The sequence below is a fragment of the Limulus polyphemus genome, unplaced genomic scaffold (assembly GCF_000517525.1).
Source record: "Limulus polyphemus unplaced genomic scaffold, Limulus_polyphemus-2.1.2 Scaffold121, whole genome shotgun sequence".
Lineage (NCBI taxonomy): Eukaryota > Metazoa > Arthropoda > Merostomata > Xiphosura > Limulidae > Limulus > Limulus polyphemus.
Window position 1 is genome coordinate 823,218 of NW_013665731.1, and position 7,064 is coordinate 830,281.

Genomic DNA, 7,064 nt, shown 5'->3' on the forward strand with positions numbered 1-7,064 from the left:
ATGTATTGCGTCTGGAGTATCTCGTTTCAATGACCAACATAATCAGTCATCATGCTGATGTTCCACCCTCCCTGATTCCTCCTCTTTATTTCCCTGATGTATTGATGAAACATTTCCCCTTATTCTTCGCTCACGGCACCAAGTATTTCAATGAAATATTCTATATTTGAGTGTAAGAAACGAACTTTCAAGCTCATATTACAACCCAAATCTTTGATAACCAGCAGTTATCAGCCATCATGCTGATGTTTCACCTTCTCTGATACTTCCTCTTTATTTCCCTGATGTCTTGATGAAACCTTTCCCCTTGTTCTTCGCTGACGGCACCGAAATTTCTAGGAAAATAGTCAATATGTGAGTGTAAAAAATGAACTTTCAAGCTCATATTTCAACCCAACTCCCTGAAGAATCCTTTGGAAAGTCCAAATCTCTCACCAAATCATTAAGTTCACCTTGCGTGAAAAGTTGTGGTTCACCAGACGTTTCATGTTGAAAACAACTCTTATAATTTCTATTGGCATCAGATCCAGAACCAGATGAAACAGTATCAAGAATCTCCAGTCGAGTATGTACAGGTACATCAGGTCCATGAGCAACAAGTCTTATAGCAGACTGAAAGTTCTGGTAAGAAATTTCCTTTTTATTTCGAGCGTGGTTTCTAGGCTCATGCCAGACCATCGGAATTCCAAAAGACAAAGATTTTTCTTACCTTTAGTCCATTGTCTGAACTGTTCGACACAAACTGTGCAAACCTTGTGCGGAGCCCATGATTTGTCTTGGTCCCCAAGATTTATTCCAAAGTACGCGTAACACGCTTTTTTGACGAATTCTGTAATGTTTTGTCACAAATATAACAGAATATGTTTGAGTCACTTAGAAAACCTCTTGTTACCATAGCGACGAATAAATAATATTGAAAAGAAAAAAATGTCAAAGTGCACGCACAAACCAATAGTATCCAGAAACGACACGTTATGCGGCTTGTTAACCGTTTATATACTAGCGGTGTGTTTCTCGTGGGTTCTAGAATGATCGATAAATCTTTCGCGTTGCGATTGGTCTAGGAAAATCTTTAGCCAGTGATTGTTAACATTTTAAGCATAACAAAAGTGACCCGATTTCAATGAAAATGATCCACTTATGTAAAAGTACATATGACGTTTTGTGAAAAATCTGTACGTGATGGAGAAAAATGGATATTATTTTCGGATTTAGCGTACAGGAATTACTATAAAACATGTAAACATTTCTAGACAATAAAACCATCCCAGACCTGTGCAGTTAAAGTATATTTATAAAAACAATCATTATCTATGGAACACTCAGCATTATCGAACTTTTTGTAAAATCCATGAGGAACTGTTGAGACAACAAACCAGACTTTCTGAATGTTTGTTCTTCTTGGAATGAAAACGATGTCAGATTCAAAACTAAATGTAGTGTAGCAAGATGTCCGAGGTGTTACAAGTGTAGCAGGCGTGGATGCAATTATGATGGCACATCAGTTGCCCAAAAGTTAGCTGTAAGTGATGTCGGGAAAGCTGAGGAGATGATGTCAAGATAAGTACGTCTGTGTACAGGAACAGGTTTGATTTGGTTGGAATTTTTTTCAATTTCGCGCAAAGCTACACGAGGCCTATCTGCGCTAGCCGTCTCTAATATAGCAGTGAAAGACAAGAAGGAAGACAGCTTGTCAACATTACCCACACCAATTCTTGGGTTACTCTTTTACTAACGAATAGTGGGATTGATCTTCACTATATTAACGCCCCCACGGCTAAAAAGGTGAGCACGTTCGGTGTCGGGGATTCGAATCCGCGCGTCCCTCAGATTGCGTGCCGAGCGCCCTAACTACCAGGCCATGTACAGGAATAATGAACTTACGGATGTATCTGACAGCTTGCTCTCGAACGGGGAAGAGAACAAAAGGAAGAGAACGATTCTGAATGATGTGCATGAATATTACAAGAATAAGAGGAGAGAAGAGTACTAAAATAATGACGAAAAAATCCTACGAATGGTACATTTTGATAGACTAGAAACACTTTAACGACTATTCGGATTACAGAAAACAGCACGGATCATGCCCTGTACTGCTATGTACTTCACTTTTACGCTTTCAAACTTCCGGATCTAATGGGATACCACACCACCTACCAAAATAATAATATTTTCTGACATTGAGTCAGCGACTGCTTGTTATAAATATTAGCAATTCATTGTATTGGTACATGGGGTAAACTACTGTAAAGGTTGGCCATTAAGTCATCAAAATATTGTATGACTATAATATCACATGACTTGTAAGAAGTATATAAATATTAAAACCTTAGATATATAACTTATTCCTGGAGATAACATTGACAAGTCAAAACATATAAAGTGCATTTTAAGAGAAGGGTGATGACGGCTTCAACGAACATATTTTAATTGGATATAGTAAAAAGTTATATTTTAATTATTTATTTGCATGCTCTAGTACTGTTCAAAATCAATAATATTACAGTATGCATTATCCAAAATATTTATTTTCCTACAATACAAAAACATAACTGTTTGTGCACTATTATAAGGTTAGATGTCAGGATCATCGGTTGAGGTTAAGAGAGGTGAGAAAACAATCGGCTTTTGGTCAGTTTTTAGGAAATTAGGGGATTACAGCACTCTAAGTCATTAGAAAATTATTGGATGAACGGCTGCCTTTCTAAATTCAATGCTATAGACAAAACAAGACCCCCTATGGTTGTGAAACGTTATAATCCGATATCGGATGCAGGTGCAAGGTCAGGAAAAAAGGAACCTGTCGGCGTGAGTTTGAGAAAGGAATATCAAAGAGAGGAGTTCAACGAAAAGTAAGGAGACAGAGAGGTGTGAAAGAGAACGAATAAACCGCGAGAGGCGAATGAATAAAGCAATATGCTTGCAGTAAGAAACAAAACCTATTTCTAAATCTATATGTTATTGATTATAGTAATAAACAGCAATTTGTTATGTTTACATTAGTATCAATCCATTTCTAATAGGAATAAGCACAACCTAAATAAAGTTGGTGAGTATAAGAAGGGAAAGCGATGTGTGAGGATATCACGATCGTAACGTGCATTATGAACATTTTCTTATTAACTTATACTTACATGAAGTTTGAAACCGCATTTTGTATATGTTTCGTTTTCGGAGAATATTTAATGTGTCATATTTGTTGTATGGAGTAATCGTTAAAATGGTGGTATATATTAGTTTTGTACCTGTTTTGTTTTTCTAGGCACTCATTTGAACAAGTTATATGGTTTAGATAGATATGACGAATTGGACGAGTGTCTAGCAAAGGTCTAAGCACACCTGCTTTTTTAGTCATTCGAATTTCATATAACCGTCTGTTGGAATTTGTTTTAAACTGGTTCAACCTATGAGAATATTTAACCGCGACTCGGAGAGTCCTGCAGAAAACCGCCTTCAGTGATTTTGTTTCTTTAACGTATAGCAAGAAAGTTTTGCAAAGAAAACAACTTCTAAGGAAAAAAATAAATAAAAACGATATGCATTAGAATTCATGACAATCGAAGAATTTTTCGCTTTAATAATTACAAACTAGAATTCGTAATTTATTTCAATAAAAAGTTTATCTACATATGTTTCCCATTCTAACTGCTGCTCAACACACACTTAGCTAACAAATAATTTTTAGCATTTCCCTGACACTAACTGTTACCTTCATTAAACTACGAGTTTTAATATTATATTCAGGCTTTTATAAACGGCAGCTACGTGTTTTGTTTTTAGTTTATGTTCCTAGCGTCCCATCATTCTGAAATCTTGTCAGCAGGAATGGATTTGTTTTTTGTTTTTTCCCCCTTTCGCGATAAAATAGAAAACTTTTTTTTTAGAAAATGGAAACCACCACTGCCTGATTGATGTCCTTCGACACATCACATTACCATTGGCGTATATGTTGCAGCGCGAGAGAGGCGTTTCCTTCTGAGTGCATACAAACTACTGCTCAAGTCTGGAACTCACTGTCCTCTCCGTGCGCACGAGCTCACAAGCTTACGTAGGTTGAAGAGAGTGGGAACTCACGTCTGTCTGGCACTAGAGGATATCCAGTGAACAGCACATCGAGTCTCACTAACCGGGAAAATTGCTGTCTCTACGTAGCAATCTGCTTCTCCCAGTGCTGCATTATTAACGCCTGCCCGTCCATTTACGTAAGTGCAAGTAACAGGCGAGAGTATTTCACGCCTTCAGGCAGCACGAAACACTTTTAGGACATAATTGATAAGCCATAATGCGGAATTTTCGTGCACCCACCAAGTTCTGGGATGCAAGCGCTACACTACAAAGGTTGAAGATGAATTAATAACAGCTCGGTGAGCCAAAGCGCACTACGTTTCCGCTGTTCATATCAATTAACATACGTGTTTATCTGCGGTTTTGATTCTGTGGGCATGAGTATGCAGATTTACAGGACAAACAAAACGTTTCTTCGTTTTACCTTGTTCTTACGAAGAAGAATCAGATCGACCAAGTGGGCTTGCTACTGCAGGAGGAGAGGCAGCGTTAGTCCAAGAGAAATGGGTCTGACCGAAAAAAAAAAACGTAATCTACATATACAACACTGAATACAGCTTATACGTAAAACACAGACATGTAATATAAAAAAAGTATGAACAAATATTCTCAGGCAAACCGCATGTTTTAGTACACAAACAGTTACATTGACTAGCGTAAACTCACATAATTAGAATTCTATAATCACAGCTTTCATTCTTTTATACATGTGAAAACACCTGCAAACTAAGCTTATCTCTTTACATTAAACGGAAGAAAGAGTTTTAGAAAAGTTTCTAAATAAAGTAGTTTCTAAAATATATAATGTTTCTTTCAGACATTTTATCCACATAACTTCTGAGATATGCTTGATTATATAAACTTCAAAGACCCTGAAAACATCGTCACTGATGCTAAGATTAATAATAAATGAGAGATGATTAAGTGATGAAATATTTTAATAATCATTTTTTTTAAATACTAGATTGATTTGACATATAATTTTCATTCGTATAGAATTTTTCACCTGTTAATTATGCCTCATCGCTTATACAACAATAATAATCAATTCAGTTAAATAGCCTACTTCGAAAGATTGTCACGATAGGTGAAAGTATGAATAATAAAACCAGGAAACAAATAGAATTTGTATGAAAATCATGATCATGTTCGCACATGATAGTTGAGTAAGGACAGTATAGATAATAATGCCGTAAATAGAGAAGTAGCAAAAAAAATGATTATTAATTTTACAACAGAAATTTTTATTATTAAGATTTAAAGTAAACTCAATGAGTTTCTACTAAATTGTTTTTGAAAGATTTCGTAAAAATTCTTAGTTTGTTTGAAGTTAAGCACAAAGCTACACAGTGGGGTATCTGTGCTCTGCCTATCACGGGTATAGAAACCCGGTTTCTAGCGTTGGAAGTCCGCAGACATATTGCTGTGCCACTGGGGAGCTAAATTTTAAATACAGTCATCAAGTTGTTAGTGTTTTTACTTTTGAATGCAATCATCAAATTAAGAGTCTAGTCACTTTTGAATAGAAGAATCAAATTATGAGTCTACAGACATACCGCTTTGTCACTAGGCGGAAAATTCTTAGTTCTCTGACTGGAGAATAGAAAAAATATTCCTTAGTTTTGTACTTTGTGAAGAACCCTACTGGTTTTTGGTGGCGATACCGAAAAGGCTTGACAAAAATTTGTTTGAATAACAGAAACCTAGAGTTTTATTTTAGAGTTAATGAAAGTATATCGAAGACAGACTCTGGTTTCCAACATTAAGAACAAACTAGGGTTGCTTATACTCACGATAGATACCTGTTTCTAACACCAAAAACATGCAAACTCTGGATTCCTTCACTGAGAATAAACTGAAGTTTATAATGCTTAGGATAAATCTCGGGTTTCAATATCGAAGACAGATTGCGGCAATCTATTCCAACATCTAAAAAAAACAGCATAGATTTCTAATACTAAAGATAGATCAGGGATTATAACATGCAAGACACGCGCTGATTTCTAATACGAAAATAGATTTGGGTTTCTAATAATCAAAGTATTTAAGGGCATGTAACATTAAATACGTTATTTCCAACACCGAGAAAAACCGGGAATAGTTAAGGGGGGATGTTGCACCACCAAAAAATGCCGCCTCAGTGGGGGTCGCCGGGCAATAGGGGAAGTGGTGATGCCATCAAAGACGGTGATCTGATAGTTCTACAAATTGTCACCAGAGGACTCGTTGTTAGGCCGCCATGATGGACGATTACGCAATAGTACCACGAAATAGAGAAGAATAAAATTCCTATAAACCGAGCGATTTCGAAAGGTGGATTTTTTAGTTTGCCCCTGAAGAAAAAAGTCCACCTTTCGAAAGCGCTCGGATTATAAGAATTTGTTTCATTTCTATCAAGACTTCTTGAACCTACGTGTTATTCTAACATCATGAACGAAGTAGAGAATGTGTTTCTAGGCCGCCGTTATAAGTGGCCATGACGTCACAAATTGTCACCAGAGGGCTAGTTGCTAGGCCGCCATGACGGGCGATTAAGTAGTAGTTCCAGTAAGTAGAGAACATGTTTCTAGGCTGCCATGACAGGCGGCCATGACGTCATAGTTCCATTGAACCACCATAACATGTCTCAACATTAATATAAATAATATAGTCGATATAAAACACCAATTCATTAGTTAATTAATTTTCCTGACGATTAAAATCGTCCTAAAAAGGACGCTTATCACTTAATTATTAATTCTATTTCCTTACTATTTAAATCGTCCTAAAAGGACGATATCATGAAAGCATTAAAACTTACTATTTGATGTCTCAACATGACTATATTTAATACAGTCGGTTTAAAACACTAAATCATTAGTTAATTACATTTTCTGACCACTTCAATCGTCCTAAAAAGAATGCTTAATACTAATTCATTGGTTAATTACATTTTCTTACTCTTTCAATCGTCCTAAAAAGAATGCTTAATACTAATTCATTGGTTAATTACATTTTCT

General features: G+C 36.1%; 2 long non-coding RNA genes across 2 annotated transcripts in view; one reads left to right on the forward strand and one right to left on the reverse strand.

Annotated features, from left to right (window-relative positions):
• Positions 1-7,064, reverse strand: part of LOC111089434 — a 72,795-nt gene that overhangs the window by 35,486 nt on the left and 30,245 nt on the right. The window lies entirely within an intron of this gene.
• The window catches only part of LOC111089439, a 7,362-nt gene continuing 6,668 nt past the window's right edge, over positions 6,371-7,064 (forward strand). The window contains exon 1 of the long non-coding RNA XR_002613726.1: positions 6,371-6,503. This is a non-coding gene — a long non-coding RNA (uncharacterized LOC111089439). The remainder of the gene's footprint in view (positions 6,504-7,064) is intronic.